General features: G+C 40.9%; 1 protein-coding gene across 5 annotated transcripts in view; it reads right to left on the minus strand.

Moving 5' to 3' along the window:
- PTPRZ1 (protein tyrosine phosphatase receptor type Z1) overlaps window positions 1-15,804 on the minus strand; it is a 208,563-nt gene that overhangs the window by 118,074 nt on the left and 74,685 nt on the right. The gene's annotated exons all lie outside the window — the stretch shown is intronic.

Below are 15,804 nucleotides of genomic sequence, written 5' to 3' on the forward strand. Positions count from 1 at the left end.
AGTAATATTTACACGTGTTGTGATATCATTCTGTTGAGATGTGAAAGTAATACAGGGTTTTTAATTAGATTAAATTACACCCTTGCCAAGGCAATTTTGTTAAGTAACTCTGAATATGTTTAAAAATAGAGACATCTTCAATCTTGAAATAAATTTTACTTAAATTTTATCTCTTCTTTTTACAAGAAAAACTGTGTACAAAAATATCAGTTATTATGCACTCTTATGAAATCCAACACCCTTCAAGAATAAATTAACCAAGGCAACCAGAGTATCACATTTGTAGTGCAAAAATAAGCTACTCTGAATTCCATGATGGTAGGGTGTGGGGATCAGTAAGTCATAAAGTTAGCAAGACATAGGCAGGTAAGAGGCCAGGAAGAAGCCAACCTGTGTGTCAGATTATAGGGATTGGGGGAGAATACAAAAAGACTAGGATTACCCAGGATGAACATCTAAAAAGCTGAATGAAGCTGAAACAGGTTAGACTAGACTCTTCACAAAGTGAGGAAATCATGTTTTCTTGGCAGGCTGGCAACACTCAAGGGAGTGGACTCAAACCAGTCCCTTTCAGTAACTGCTTCCCCACCCTATCAATCCTACTATCTCAGGAAGGGCCACGCCAGTCTGTGTATCCAGAGAGTTGGTAAGTGAGGTGTGCTCACTGGGTGTGCCAAGGCTAAGGGTTGAGACTGCAGGCTGAAGTTTTGGGAACCCTTCAAGAATAGCATCATCTGTTCCACGAGGCTCCCTTAGCCTTTCAGTGCCCCCCTTAACTCTCACAGTTGATTTGGCTTGTAAAGATAAACCTGATTCTTCCATTTCTCAGAGATCCTAGGGGTTCTCCTTTTTAATATTTATTTATTTATTTATTTATTTATTTTTGGCTGTGTTGTGTCTTCATTGTTGCATGCAGGATCTTTTGTTGCTGCACGGGGGTTTAACTGCCCTGCTGCATGTGGGATCTTAGTTCCCTGACCAGGGATCAAACCCACATCCTCTGCATTGGAAGGCAGACTCTTAACCACTGGACTGCCAGGGAAGTTACGAGGTTCTATATGGGAAACACTGAGTTAGTTATCTACTAGGATTTGGGGACTCTTGAAGAACATGAATCCTATGGACCACTACTCAGGGTTGTTTCCCATTTTACTCTGCTGGGTTAAGGTGGTCTTTCAGTGTGCAACCATACCAAGAGAATATCTTTAAATCTTGAGGATGACACCATTTCTAAAGGAGGCTCTGTGCAACTTTTCTGCTTTTTGTTATGTTCAGTCTCTTTTCCAAGAAATGATTAAGAGCCATGGCAACTGATTTTAGGGTTAGCGTAGGACAGAAACAACTCCAACGTTCCACAGGCTTCCAGGAGGGAGGCTTTGAATTCCCTGACAGACTCATGTTCTCCCTCATCATGTAAGCCCAGGAATATGGAGATCTTCAGATTGCTGAACAGTGGCTCTATATAGGTAATCACTAGGTCCTTTCCCCACTTCTCAGACTAGGATGAAAATTCTCATTTCAAATTCAAGACCTCTAAAAAGTATTTGCCACTCATAACCAGACTGGAGTCTGCGTGTTCCTCTGGCTTCTCTGTCACTAATCACCTAGATTCCTGACCAACATCTAATAGTACATGCATGGTTGGTGGGGTGCAGAATGTTAAATGAGTAAAGGAGACTTCATACTCAGGACATGATCCCTACTGAATTCTATTCTGCAAGTACTTGGAATTTGACCAAAATGATAAGCTGCTTCTTCCAAACTTTTGAGAAAATGACCCTGTCACTAAGTCTAGCATTCCTCTCAGGGTTCTAGAGAAGCAGCTGTCTTTAACCCAGGAGGGATATCCCTTGGCTAACAAGAGAGAGGGAATATCTTCCCTCTGCACTGGACTTGGATATAGATGTTATACTTGACCCACTGCCACCAGGGTGTGAGTGAAGGGAGCTTCAGAATGCAAAGCAACAGTGGATAGCCTAGTTATAGATCTTAGTGAAAACTAGACTGTGTTCAGTAGTTTTTTAGGAATTGCCAACGTTGACTAAGTCTAAGCAAGGCTTAATTGAAACTTTATATCACCTGGGGTAATATTGTGAATCCTCCCAAGCCAAAGGGCAAAATTGAGTCAAAAGGAAATTTCAAAAAAAGTTTTCCCCAAACTTTCCATTTAAAAAATTTATCAAAACTAACATTTATTTAAATTAAGACATGGCGTGTCCTTACAAATTTTGTTGTTGTTTATTTACTTGAATGCACGTGGCTCAGCGGTAAAGAATCTGCCTGCGATATAGGATACTCGGGTTCCCGACCAGTGATCCCTGGGTTGGGAAGATCCCCTGGAGGAGGAAATGGCAACCTGCTCCAGTATTCCTGCCTGGAACATCCCATGGAAGAGGAGCCTGACAGGCTACAGTCCATGGGGTAGCAAACAGTCGGACATGACTGAACATGCACACACATTTACTTGAATAAAGTTAATCTGTATAATTCTGGAGAGTGTCCAGAGGATAACAGACTAAAATGACTGTACACAATATTCATGAATGAGCTGGCATCTTTATGCAACATTAAGTCACTAGGAGTCACTTCCTTTACCTAGAGATGCTTGTTTTCTGCTGCCAAATAAGTATCGCTCAATTAAAATGTGGTGAATGAATGAATAAATGAATGAAGTGGACTGTCTAGCAAGTTAAGGCTCTATCATCCACTCTAAGAGTTTCAAACAAGTCTTCTGCTGGGATAATGAGATCTGATTTTCTGATTTTTTTCCCTCAATTTCTATGGACAAATATTAAAACTTTCAAAAATATTGCCCCCTCCCAAGAATGAGAGACTAAATTCCAAATAAAATGCAGCCCAGTGATGGAAAATATAATTTGTGTAAATAGCAGTAAAATCATTTAGTCTGTGTGGTTGACATTGCAAGTGAAAGTCACTCAGTCATGTCCGACTCTTTGCGATCCCATGGACTGGCTGTAGCCTGCCAGGCTCCTCTGTGCGCAGAATTCTCCAGGCCAGAATACTAGAGTGGGTAGCTGTTCCCTTCTCCAGGGGATCTTCTCAACCCAGGGATCAAACCCAGGTCTCCTGCATTGCAAGCAGATTCTTTACTGTCTGAGCCACCAGGGAAGCCCAAGAATATCAGAAGGGATATGTAGCCTATCCCTTCTCCAGTTGATCTTCCAGACCCAGGAAATGAATCAGGGTCTCCTACATTCCAGGTGGATTGTTTACCAGCTGAACTCCCATTAGTGACTTGAAAAGTGACAAACATATGAGTTACTTACTTTGAAACAGCTACTGAAAAAAGAAACGGATAACATTTACTAAAAAAAAAAAATTTCAGAAAAATTTCAATCTTACTTGTCAAGTTGTGAAGGTGGCATTAAATTACATTACCAACAGCCAAAATATTTAGGAGGAAATCGCTATTAGAAGTATAGTTTAGGAGAACCTGGCTTCCTTGGTGGCTCAGACAGTAAAGAATTTGCCTGCAGTGCAGGAGACCTGGGTTCGATCCCTGGGCTGGGAAGATCCCCTAGAGAAGAGAACAGCTACACACCAGTATTCTGGTCTGGAGAATTCCATGGACAGACAAGCCTGGCAGGCTACAGTCCATGGGGACGCAAAGAGTTGGACACGACTGAGCGACTTTCACTTTTCTTTAAGAGAACTAGTGCTTTGCACATGGTTCAGTGATACAGAATCAGCCAGAAAATGCAGGAGACACAGGGGACATAGGTCTGATCCCTGGGTTGGGAAGATGCCCTGGAGTAAGAAATGGCAACCTACTCTAGTATTAGGAGAACTACAAGACTGGAATTTGGAAAGTCAAAAGAAAAGAAAAAAGAATTCAGAAACTAATAATACCATTCAGATAGCATTAGAATCCAGGCTGTTTTGGAACCAGGTCAATAGAAAATGATTTTTTTTTAATTTTTAATTTTTTTATTTTTTAACTTTATAATATTGTATTGGTTTTGCCATATATCAACATGAATCTGCCACAGGTATACACGTGTTCCCCAACCTGAACCCTCCTCCCTCCTCCCTCCCTGTACCATCCCTCTGGGTCGTCCCAGTGCACCAACCCCAAGCATCCAGTATTGTGCATCGAACCTGGACTGGCAACTCGTTTCAAATATGATATTATACATGTTTCAATGCCATTCTCCCAAATCATCCCACCCTCGCCCTCTCCCACAGAGTCCAAAAGACTGTTCCATACATCAGCGTCTCTTTTGCTGTCTCGTATACAGGGTTATTGTTACCATCTTTCTAAATTCCATATATACGCGTTAGTATACTATATTGGTGTTTTTCTTTCTGGCTTACTTCACTCTGTATAATAGGCTCCAGTTTCATCCACCTCATTAGAACTGATTCAAATGTATTCTTTTTAATGGCTGAGTATATGTACCACCGCTTTCTTATCCATTCATCTGCTGATGGACATCTAGGTTGCTTCCATGTCCAGCTATTATAACTATAAGCAAGGTGAAAAGACAGCCTTCAGAATGGGAGAAAATAATAGCAAATGAAGCAACTGACAAACAACTAATCTCAAAAACATACAAGCAACTCCTACAGCTCGATTCCAGGAAAATAAATGACCCAGTCAAAAAATGGGCCAAAGAACTAAATAGACATTTCTCCAAAGAAGACATACAGATGGCTAACAAACACATGAAAAGATGCTCAACATCACTCATTATCAGAGAAATGCAAATCAAAACCACAATGAGGTACCATTTCACGCCAGTCAGAATGGCTGCGATCCAAAAGTCTACAAGCAATAAATGCTGGAGAGGGTGTGGAGAAAAGGGAACCCTCTTATACTGCTGGTGGGAATGCAAACTAGTACAGCCACTATGGAGAACAGTGTGGAGATTCCTTAAAAAACTGGAAATAGAACTGCCTTATGACCCAGCAATCCCGCTGCTGGGCACACACACTAAGGAAACAAGAATTGAAAGAGACACGTGTACCCCAAGGTTCATCACAGCACTGTTTATAATAGCCAGGACATGGAAGAAAATGATTTTTAAAAGGTTATGAAAAAGAACTTTCCTTGGCAATTACTAGAGATAAATGTGTCTAGAGTAATTCAAGATAAAGATGGCCTGCAGCCAGACTCACTAGTGAGGGATTCTCACTGAACTCAGCCAGGCAGGTAAAGATGCCCTGTCTAAATAAGCAAATCAATGGAAGTTGTGTTAACAACTGTTCAAAAGCTTATCTTCTCTCTTTATTGATGCAGACAGCAGGTTTTGAAAATAACATTTAGAATATTCTCATATGTTAAATAGAAGCAATAATAATATTCTTCTAAGTCAATATACCACATCCAGAGAGCTAAAGCACTTCCACGTGGATAAATGTATTCAAACATGTGCTTTTTCTTTTATATTGTATTATTCATTTATTCCCCAAATTAAGGCCATGCAAGGAGAGAATGATCTAGACTCTGGAAATGGCACGATGAGTTTCCCCAGACAACAGCAGCAAAATCACTAGAGAATTGTTGGGTGTTAAATTTACAGCCTCTACCTCAGATTTACTGAATCAGAAATTCTGGAATTCAGACCCAGCAATCCTATTTTAGATTAATTTCACAATATTTAGGTAATTCTGATGCACACCAAAGTTAAAAACCACTGATTTAGATTATTAGCTATCTGTTTAATGTTTCTATTAAGTTTTATCATTATAATTTCTGCTTTGGCAATTTTATTTTCAAAAAAGGAGGAAAATGTAAAACTTAGTCAAAGTGTTAGTCACTCAGTTGTGTCCAACTCTTTGTGACCCCAGGGACTATAGTCCACCAGGCTCCTCTATCCATGGAATTCTCCAGGCAAGAATACTGGAGTGGGTTGTCAAAAAAGCTTAGGAACAACCCAATTAAAAAATGGAATCCCATACTAATCTAGAATTTTATTATTTTTCAGTTCAGTTCAGTCGCTCAGTCGTATTCGACTCTTTGCGACCCCATGAATCGCAGCACGCCAGGCCTCCCTGTCCATCACCAACTCCCAGAGTTCACCCAGACTCACATCCATCGAGTCAGTGATGCCATCCAGCCATCTCATCCTCTGTTGTCCCCTTCTCCTCCTACCCCCAATCCCTCCCAGCATCAGAGTCTTTTCCAATGAGTCAACTCTTCGCATGAGGTGGCCAAAGTTTGACTGGAGTTTCAGCTTTAGCATCATTCCTTCCAAAGAAATCCCAGGGCTGATCTCCTTCACAATGGACTGGTTGGATCTCCTTGCAGTCCAAGGGACTCTCAAGAGTCTTCTCCAACACCACAGTTCAAAAGCATCAATTCTTCGGCGCTCAGCCTTCTTCACAGTCCAACTCTCACATCCATACATGACCACAGGAAAAACCATAGCCTTGACTAGACGAACCTTTGTTGGCAAAGTAATGTCTCTGCTTTTCAATATGCTATCTAGGTTGGTCATAACTTTCCTTCCAAGGAGTAAGTGTCTTTTAATTTCATGGCCACAGTCACCATCTGCAGTGATTTTGGAGCCCCAAAAAATAAAGTCTGACACTGTTTCCACTGTTTCCCCATCTATTTCCCATGAAGTGATGGGACCGGATGCCATGATCTTCGTTTTCTGAATGTTGAGCTTTAAGCCAACTTTTTCACTCTCCACTTTCACCTTCATCAAGAGGTTTTTGAGTTCCTCTTCACTTTCTGCCATAAGGGTGGTGTTATCTGCATATCTGAGGTTATTGATATTTCTCCCAGCAATCTTGATTCCAGCTTGTGTTTCTTCCAGTCCAGCGTTTCTCATGATGTACTTTGCATAGAAGTTAAATAAACAGGGTGACAATATACAGCCTTGACGAACTCCTTTTCCTGTTTGGAACCAGTCTGTTGTTCCAGTTCTAACTGTTGCTTCCTAACCTGCATACAAATTTCTCAAGAGGGAGATCAGGTGGTCTGGTATTCCCATCTCTTTCAGAATTTTCCACAGTTTATTGTGATCCACACAGTCAAAGGCTTTTAGTCAATAAAGCAGAAATAGATGCTTTTCTAGAACTTTCTTGCTTTTTCCATGATCCAGCGGATGTTGGCAATTTGATCTCTGGTTCCTCTGCCTTTTCTAAAACCAGCTTGAACATCAGGAAGTTCACAGTTCACATATTGCTGAAGCCTGGCTTGGAGAATTTTGAGCATTACTTACTAGCGTGTGAGATGAATGCAATTGTGTGGTAGTTTGAGTATTCTTTGGCATTGCCTTTCTTAGGGATTGGAATGAAAACTGACCTTTTCCAGTCCTGTGGCCACTGCTGAGTTTTCCAAATTTGCTGGCATATTGAGTGCAGCACTTTCAAAGGATTTCAGGATTTGAAATAGCTCAACTGGAATTCCATCACCTCCACTAGCTTTGTTCTTAGTGATGCTTTCTAAGGCCCACTTGACTTAACATTCCAGGATGTCTGGCTCTTGTTATTTAAATAGGGAGAACTTTCACGTTGTCACAAAAAGTTATTTTTAGTTGATGGATCTTCATATACTATGAGCAACCATATGATATACAACTATTTGCGATAATTTAGCAAGAATCTTAACACTATTAAACGGATAATTTTAGCAATAACCTATAACATACAGTCCTAAGATGTGTGAATTTCAACATGTCTTGTAATCTATTCTAACACAGACCAAATATGGTGAGAAACTTGTGTGTGTGTGTGTATACATATATATATAAAATTGACAAAGTTTAATACTTATCTGACCAACAGCTGCTTGCTATTTAATTGCTTAGCATTAGGAAACTGGAAGGTGATGAGACTATTTAATGTCAAATATTAATTAGGATCAGATAAATACGATTCCTTAGATCTCTGTGGTATCTAATCTATATAAACATCTTGCAGTGATAACTCATAAATGATTAAACAAAGGTCAGACACATTAGTGGAATTTATATCATGTGCCCAAACTTAATTTTCCATTCAATTTACTTTTAAAAAATGTTGATGGGATAAAAACATGTCAATATGACTTAGACTTTAAATCAAATCTTCTTTCTTGTGTTGAAGCATAAAAAAAGCAACCTCATCACCATAAATGAAAGTAGTAGAACAGTTATTATAATTTACCAAAACACGCACACATGCAGGGTAAAGGATAATAATTAAAAGTCACAGAATTTTCTCCTCAAATCTACTCCAGAGTCCCATACACATGTCCCATACTGGCTTTCCTCACTACATCCACAGAAACTAAAGATGTAATTATTCTTCTAAAGGAAACAATAGACACTGCACTCTAAAGAACCATTCTCCTCGCAACAGAGAATGAACTCTTTCATGTCTATAGAAGCTCACTTAGAAAATGGGGAAGTGGAATGGGGGATCCTTTGATCTACAGGTCAGCAACACTGTCGATCAATCTGCAGAAGCATTTGAGCTCCAGGAGCGGGTGACTGCTCTGAAGCACATTCTGAGGGCAGAGTGAGGCTACAGGTTACCTGCATAAATTGTTCTGATGTTTTAAAAAACTATACTTTCTGGTAAATGATGTAGAAAATGTGACTGAGTTGGCAGTGATTCAGACAATCAACTATGAGAAATTGATTCTCACTGAGCTAGGATAATGATCCTGACTGTGAAACGAATGCAAAGTGAATACACTGCACTACAGCAGAGAAAAAAATCCAATTGTGTGAGATTTTAAGTGCCCTCCCTGGAATCCTGTTTAGATCAAGTTTGGGTAAAATCCAAGTGGACCGTGATATGCCTATCCTTCTAGGAGCATCGTATACATTTCCATACTAAATTTATTACCTGCTTTTTAAGGATATTAATGATTAACACAGTATTTCCGACTTTACTGATCAGTAAAGAAGTTCTGCTTCAGTCAAGTAGGAAGAGACCCAGATACAAGGCTCTCAGACACATAAACTATTAGATCATTATATGAAATGAGGACAGACAATGAAGCAGAAGACTTTCTGTGATGCAAAACAACTCATTCATCACACACAGAATTAAAAAAAATTAATTTAAATAAATTTATTCTATACTATATTAATTAGACGTTTTAAGCCCCCTTTCCCCAACTCGGCTATAAAATAAATATATGTTTAGTGTAGACCGGCTGGAAGATATGGACAAGCAGAGATGAAAATAAAAGGCCCCCACAATTTCACTTTTCAGAAGAGATTGCTCTTAATACATTATTTTAAAAGATACATGCATAAAGCAAAAAAAAAAAGGACCATATCAAACACACTGGCTTTGGAATCAGCATTTTAAAAAATATTTACATGATAATTAAGAGATCTAACAGCTCTGTGTTGTTATCCACATCACTGAAACACAAGACTCAGATGTGGCCATAAGGAGTCTCAAGAAGAGCACTGGGAGTCAAGCCCCAGGTTCAAGTTTCCAGTCTTTGCTCAGTTTTTAAATCTGAGCAGGTGACTTCATCTTGTAAAATGAAAACACTATCACATCCCAGCTTTATTCACTCATGCCAGAAATAAATTGCAGGGACATACCAGGTGCCACTACCCCACGTCCCAGGTCAGGAGTAGAGGCTGAGCTTTGCTGAACCTGCCAGGTGGAGATACCCCACGGCCAAAGTCAGAAAAACCCCAGTAGGCACTGGAGTGGCTGTGAGCAGATATCCCATGTCCAAGGACAAAGGAGAAGCCCCAGCAAGACTGTAGGAGGGGCAAATTTGCGTTTAGAATCAAACCCCATTCCCGCCAGAGAAGCTCAGAGGGCTCAAACAAACCTTGTGTGCACCAGGACCCAGGGACCCCACAGAGAATGAGATAGAACTGTGATTGAGCATCTCCTGTGGAGGTACGGGTTGGCAGTGGTCTGCCGCAGGGACGGGGCTCTTGGTGTGGGTATGGATTAAGTCCTCTTGGAGAAGGTCGCCATTAACCCCACTATAGAGCTTCCAGAACTTATATAGGACTGAGACTCTTGGAGGACACAACAGAACCATGTGCACAAGAACCCAGGAGAAAGGAACAGTGACCCCACAGGAGACTTGCCTGTGGGTGTCCGGGAGTCTCCGGCAAAGGCATGGGTCAGTGGTGGCCTGCTGCAGGGTTGGGGGCACAAACTGTAGCAGTACATGCCTGGGATCTTTTGAGGGAGGTCACCATTATGTTCATTACCTCCACCAGAGTTTGGCCCCAGGTAAACAGCAGGGAAGGAAAACAGCTCCACCCATCAACAGAAAACGGGATTAAAGATTTATTGAGCATGGCCCCACCCATCAGAACAAGACCCAGTATCCCCCTCAGTCAGTGTATCCCATCAGAAAGCTTTCATAAGCCTCTTATCCTTCTCCATCCAAGGGCAGACACACTGAAAACCACCATCACAGAAAACTAAACAATCTAATCACATGCACCACAGCCTTGTGTAACTCAATGAAACTATGAGCCATGCCATGTAGGGCCATCCAAGACGGACGGGTCATGGTGGAGAGTTCTGACAAAATGTGGTCACTGGAGAAGGGAATGGCAAACCACTTCAGTATTCCTGCCTTGAGAACCACATGAACAGTATGAAAAGGCAAAAAGATAGGACACTGAAAGATGAAATCCCCAGGTTGGTAGGTGCCCAATATGCTACGGGAGATCAGTGGAGAAATAACTCCAGAAAGAAGGAAGAGAAAGAGCCAAAGCAAAAACAACACCCAGTTGTGGATGTGACTGGTGATGGAAGCAAAGTCCGATGCTGTAAAGAGCAATATTGCATAGGAACCTGGAATGCTAAGTTCACGAACCAAGGCAAATTGTAAGTGATCAAACAGGAGATGGCAAGAGTGAATGTCGACATTTTAGGAATCAGTGAACTAAAATGGACTGGAATGGGTAAATTTAACTCAGACGACCATTATATCCACTACTGTGGGCAGGAATCCCTTAGAAGAAATGGAGCAGCCATCATAGTCAACAAGAGTCCAAAATGCAGTACTTGGATACAATCTCAAAAATGACAGAATGATCTCTGTTCGTCTCCAAGGCAAACTATTCAATATCACGGTAATCCAAGTCTATGCCCTGACCAGTAATGCTGAAGAAGCTGAAGTTGAACAGTTCTATGAAGACCTATAAGGCTTTCTAGAATTAACACCCCAAAAAGATGTCCTTTTCATTATGGTGGACTGGAATGCAAAAGCAGCAAGTCAAGAAACACCTGAGGCAACAGGTAAATTTGGCCTTGGAATACGGAATGAAGCAGGGCAAAGGCTAATAGAGTTTTGCCAAGAGAACGCATTGGTCATAGCAAATACCCTCTTCCAACAATACAACAGAAGACTTACACATGGACATCATCAGATGGCCAACACCAAAATCAGATTGATTATATTCTTTGTAGCCAAAGATGGAGAAGCTCTATACAGTCAGTAAAAACAACACTGGGAGCTGACTGTGGCTTAGATCATGAACTCCTTATTGCCAAATTTAGACTTAAATTTAAGAAAGTAGGGAAAACCACTAGAACATTCAAGTATGATCTAAATCAAATCCCTAACAATTATACAGTGGAAGTGAGAAACAGATTTAAGGGACTAGATCTGATAGACAGATTGACTGGTGAACTATGGATGGAGATTCATGACATTGTACAGGAGACGCGATGAAGACCATCCCCAAGAAGAAGAAATGCAAAAAAGCAAAATGGTTGTCTGAAGAGGCCTTACAAATAGCTGTGAAAAGAAAAGATGCCAAAAGTAAAGGAGAAAAGAAAAGATATACCCATTTGAATGCAGAGTTCCAAAGAATATCAAGGAGAGATAAGAAAGCCCTCCTCAGTGATCAATGCAAAGAAATAGAGGAAAACAATAGAATGGGAAAGACTAGAGATCTCTTCAAGAAAAGTAGAGATACCAAGGGAACATTTCATGCAAAGATGGGCTCGATAGAGGACAGAAATGGTATGCACCTAAAAGAAGCTGACAATATTAAGAAGAGATGGCAAGAATACACAAAAGAACTATATAAAAATATCTTTATGACCCAGATAATCACGGTGGTGTGATCACTCGCCTAGAGTGAGATATCCTGGAATGTGAAGTCAAATGGGCCTTAGGAAGCATCACTATGAACAAAGCTAGTGGAGGTGATGGAATTCCAGTTGAGCCATTTCAAATACTGAAAGATGATGCTGCGAAAGTGCTGCAGTCAATAAGTCAGCAAATTTGGAAAACTCAGCAGTGGCCACAGGACTGGAAAAGGTCAGTTTTCATTCCAATCCCTAAGAAAGGCAATGCCAAAGAATGCTCAAACTACCACACAATTGCATTCATCTCACACGCTAGTAAAGTAATGCTCAAAATTCTTCAAGCCAGGCTTCAACAATACGTGAACCGTGAACTTCCAGATGTTCAAGCTGGTTTTAGAAAAGGCAGAGGAACCAGACATCAAATTGCCTACATCCACTGGATCATTGAAAAAGCAAGAGAGTTCCGATCTGTTTCTGCTTTACTGACTATGCCATAGCCTTTGTGTGGATCACAATAAACTGTGGAAAATTCTGAAAGAGATGGGAATACCAGACCACCTGACCTGCCTCCTGAGAAATCTGTATGCAGGTAGGAAGTAACAGTTAGAACTGGACATGGAACAACAGACTGGTTCCAAATAGGAAAAGGAGTACGTCAAGGCTGTATATTGTCACCCTGCTTATTTAACTTATGTAGATTGCATCATGAGGAATGTTGGACTGTATGAAGCACAAAGTGGAATCAAGATTGCCAAGAGAAATATCAGTAACCTCAGATATGCAGATGACACCATCCTTATGGCAGAAAGTGAAGAAGAACTAAAGAGCCTCTTGATGAAAGTGAAAGATGAGAGTGAAAATGTTGGCTTAAAACTCAACATTCAGAAAACTATGATCATGGCACCTTGTCCCATCACTTCATGGCAAATAGATGAGGAAACATTGGCTGACTTTATTTTTCTGGGCTCCAAAATCACTGCAGATGGGACTACAGCCATGCAATTAAAAGATGCTTACTCCTTGGAAGGAAAGCTATGACCAACCTAGACAGCATATTCAAAAGCAGAGACATTACTTTGCCAACAAAGGTCTGTCTAGTCAAAGCTATGGTTTTTCCAGTAGCCATGTATGGATATGAGAGTTGGACTATAAAAAAAGCTGAGTGCCGAAGAATTGATGCTTTTGAACTGTGGTGTTGGAGAAGACTCCAAAGGGTCCCTTGAACTGCAAGGGGATCCAACCAGTCAATCCCAAAGGAAGTCAGTCCTGAATACTCATTGGAAGGACTGATGCCGAAGCTGAAGTTTTGCCACCTGATGGGAAGAACTGACTCATTGGAAAAGACCCTGATGGTGGGAAAGACTGAAAGCAAAAGGGGATGACGGAGGATGAGATGGTTGGATGGCAAGACAGACTTGACTGACATGAGTGTGAGCAAGCTTCGGGAGTGGGTGATGGACAGGGAAGGCTGGCATGCTGAAGTCCACGGGGTCTCAAAGAATTGGACACAACCAAGCCACTGAACTGAACTGAAGAATGTTCTCATCACATTCCTATTTTTCTATCCAGGGAAGAAGCATACTAGAGAGGCTGGAAGCATAGCAATTTCTCTCTTGCCCATAGGTTAACACGGCCACTCTGTTTGCATGCAATAATCTTTCACATGTGTTGGTTTAGTTAGCTCCTACTTATGTTTTATTTCAGTGTAAAGGAGCTTCCCGTGAACCCCTTAAGGTATATAGGAGCTACAGACCTGGGTCAGCCCAGTCTACCACTGGGGCATTTATCACACTTGGTAATCACCATAATTGTCACGATTGTGACTGCTTCCATTTTTCAATACACCCTGGAAGATGACACAGTGTCTGGCTCATGTTATGCACCCAGTAAGTATGATTTCATTAAATGAATGCTCTCAAAACTTGAAATTTCCCTTTGTCAAGGAATATATATGATATTCCTTGACAAAGGAATATATATGATAACATCCAGGTAGAAGGCAAGTCGAGCAATCAATAAGAAGTCAACTCCTTCACATTTTAACACAGATTAACTGAACCTAAGAATCTCCTTCAGGATACATGGGACACTATAGGTATGGGTGCAAGTTTGAGGTTTTTAGAAAAGAAAAACTGTATGTTTTTTATGAAAAAAGTGCTGCAAGGAGCTCTTATTTCCTAGAAACGCTAATGAAATATGAAAGAAAATACCCATGTGAAAAAGCTAGACTAGCCATTAGTTGTTTAGAAATAATCCAGTTTGGAATGTGCCAAGTTTTGAATGTGCTTTGACGCTGATTCTGGGTGGTTCTGCTATTGTTTGAATTTCCAAATGGCAAACGGCTCTAAAATACAGCTTTTCTTGTTTTCCAATTAAGATTTATAGCCATTTTCTATAAATTTCAGCTATTATACATACACATTGTACATAAATTTGTTTTCTATATTTAATATATTTACATAAATGTATCTGTAGGTAAATATTTATACATACATTTATATTATGCTTATAAATACATACATATATTCACAAACATAAATACATTTATGTATTTACACATAACTAAGTCTACAAATAGCGAAGTGAAAGTCACTCAGTCGTGTCTGACTCTTTGCGACTCCATGGACTATATAGTCCATGGAATTCTCCAGGCCAGAATACTGGAGTGGGTAGCCTTTTCCTTCTCCAGGGGATTTTTCCAACCCAGAAATTCAACCCAGGTCTCCTGCACTGCAGACAGATTCTTTACCAGCTGAGCCACAAGGGAAACCCACACCTACCACACTTTTATATATATGTATATATCAGATCAGATCAGATCAGTTGCTCAGTCGTGTCCGACTCTTTGCGACCCCATGAACTGCAGCACGCCAGGCCTCCCTGTCCTTCACCAACTCCTGGTGTACATATATATATATATATATATATATATATATATATATAATTTTTCTTAAATGAACATGCATTGTTTTTACAAAGAGAAATAAATGAAGCGATTTTCATTTTGGGGGGAAAACATATACCAGATCATTACTCTTGATACTAATCAAGATAATGGCTCAGAGCTCTATACTTCATTGATTTGGTCATTGGGAGAAATGACAGGAGCAGAGAAATGATCAGAAAGGTACCTATCATCTTATCACACTCAGTTTCCTCAGGCCAGATATGGTCTCCTCTTTCTCAAAATTTTGTTATCAAAATTCACTCTGTTAAATTAGACAACTAGGTAGTATCTTCTAAGGGAAAAGGTTTAGCCCAGGTGGACAAGAATCGGATTTTAAGTCGAAGGTTGCTGCTCCTTCCTAGACAAGAGCCTGTCAGTTGCCTCCTGGGCTATGGGCAGGGCTGGACTGGACTGGATGCCTGCTCTTCAGCTGCTTCATGTGAGTCTGTCTGGGGACTCCCAGGGTGGTCTTCTCACTTCAGGCTTTTTGAGAAGGAGCCCAACGTGGAGCTTGCTTGGGCTCTCTGTTTGCAGGACAGTGCCTGCAGGCATTTGAGAGGGAGGGGATCTCTAGGTGGGGAGAAGCCCCGCAAACAGCTGAGAGCATCACAGGGAAGCTGGACTGGCTGATGCCAGCCTCTACTCTGCACTCAGCCTCTGCTGCCAGGCTTCTTCCTCAGTCACGGTAATTATCTCCCGGGGCGCCCGACTGCTTCTCTCAGTTCTGGCTTCCAACAAGTCCACCTCTCTAGGTTATCAGCTACTCCTCTGAATCTACCTGTAAAAACCATTCAAGTTCGCTTCCCTCTCCATGGAACCCGGGCACATACTGTTTGAGGAAGAAATCTAGACAGCTTTCAAGT

The sequence above is a fragment of the Bos grunniens genome, chromosome 4 (assembly GCF_055505025.1).
Source record: "Bos grunniens cultivar Pamir isolate PY7600 chromosome 4, Bosgru_T2T1.0, whole genome shotgun sequence".
In the NCBI taxonomy this organism is placed as follows: domain Eukaryota; kingdom Metazoa; phylum Chordata; class Mammalia; order Artiodactyla; family Bovidae; genus Bos; species Bos grunniens.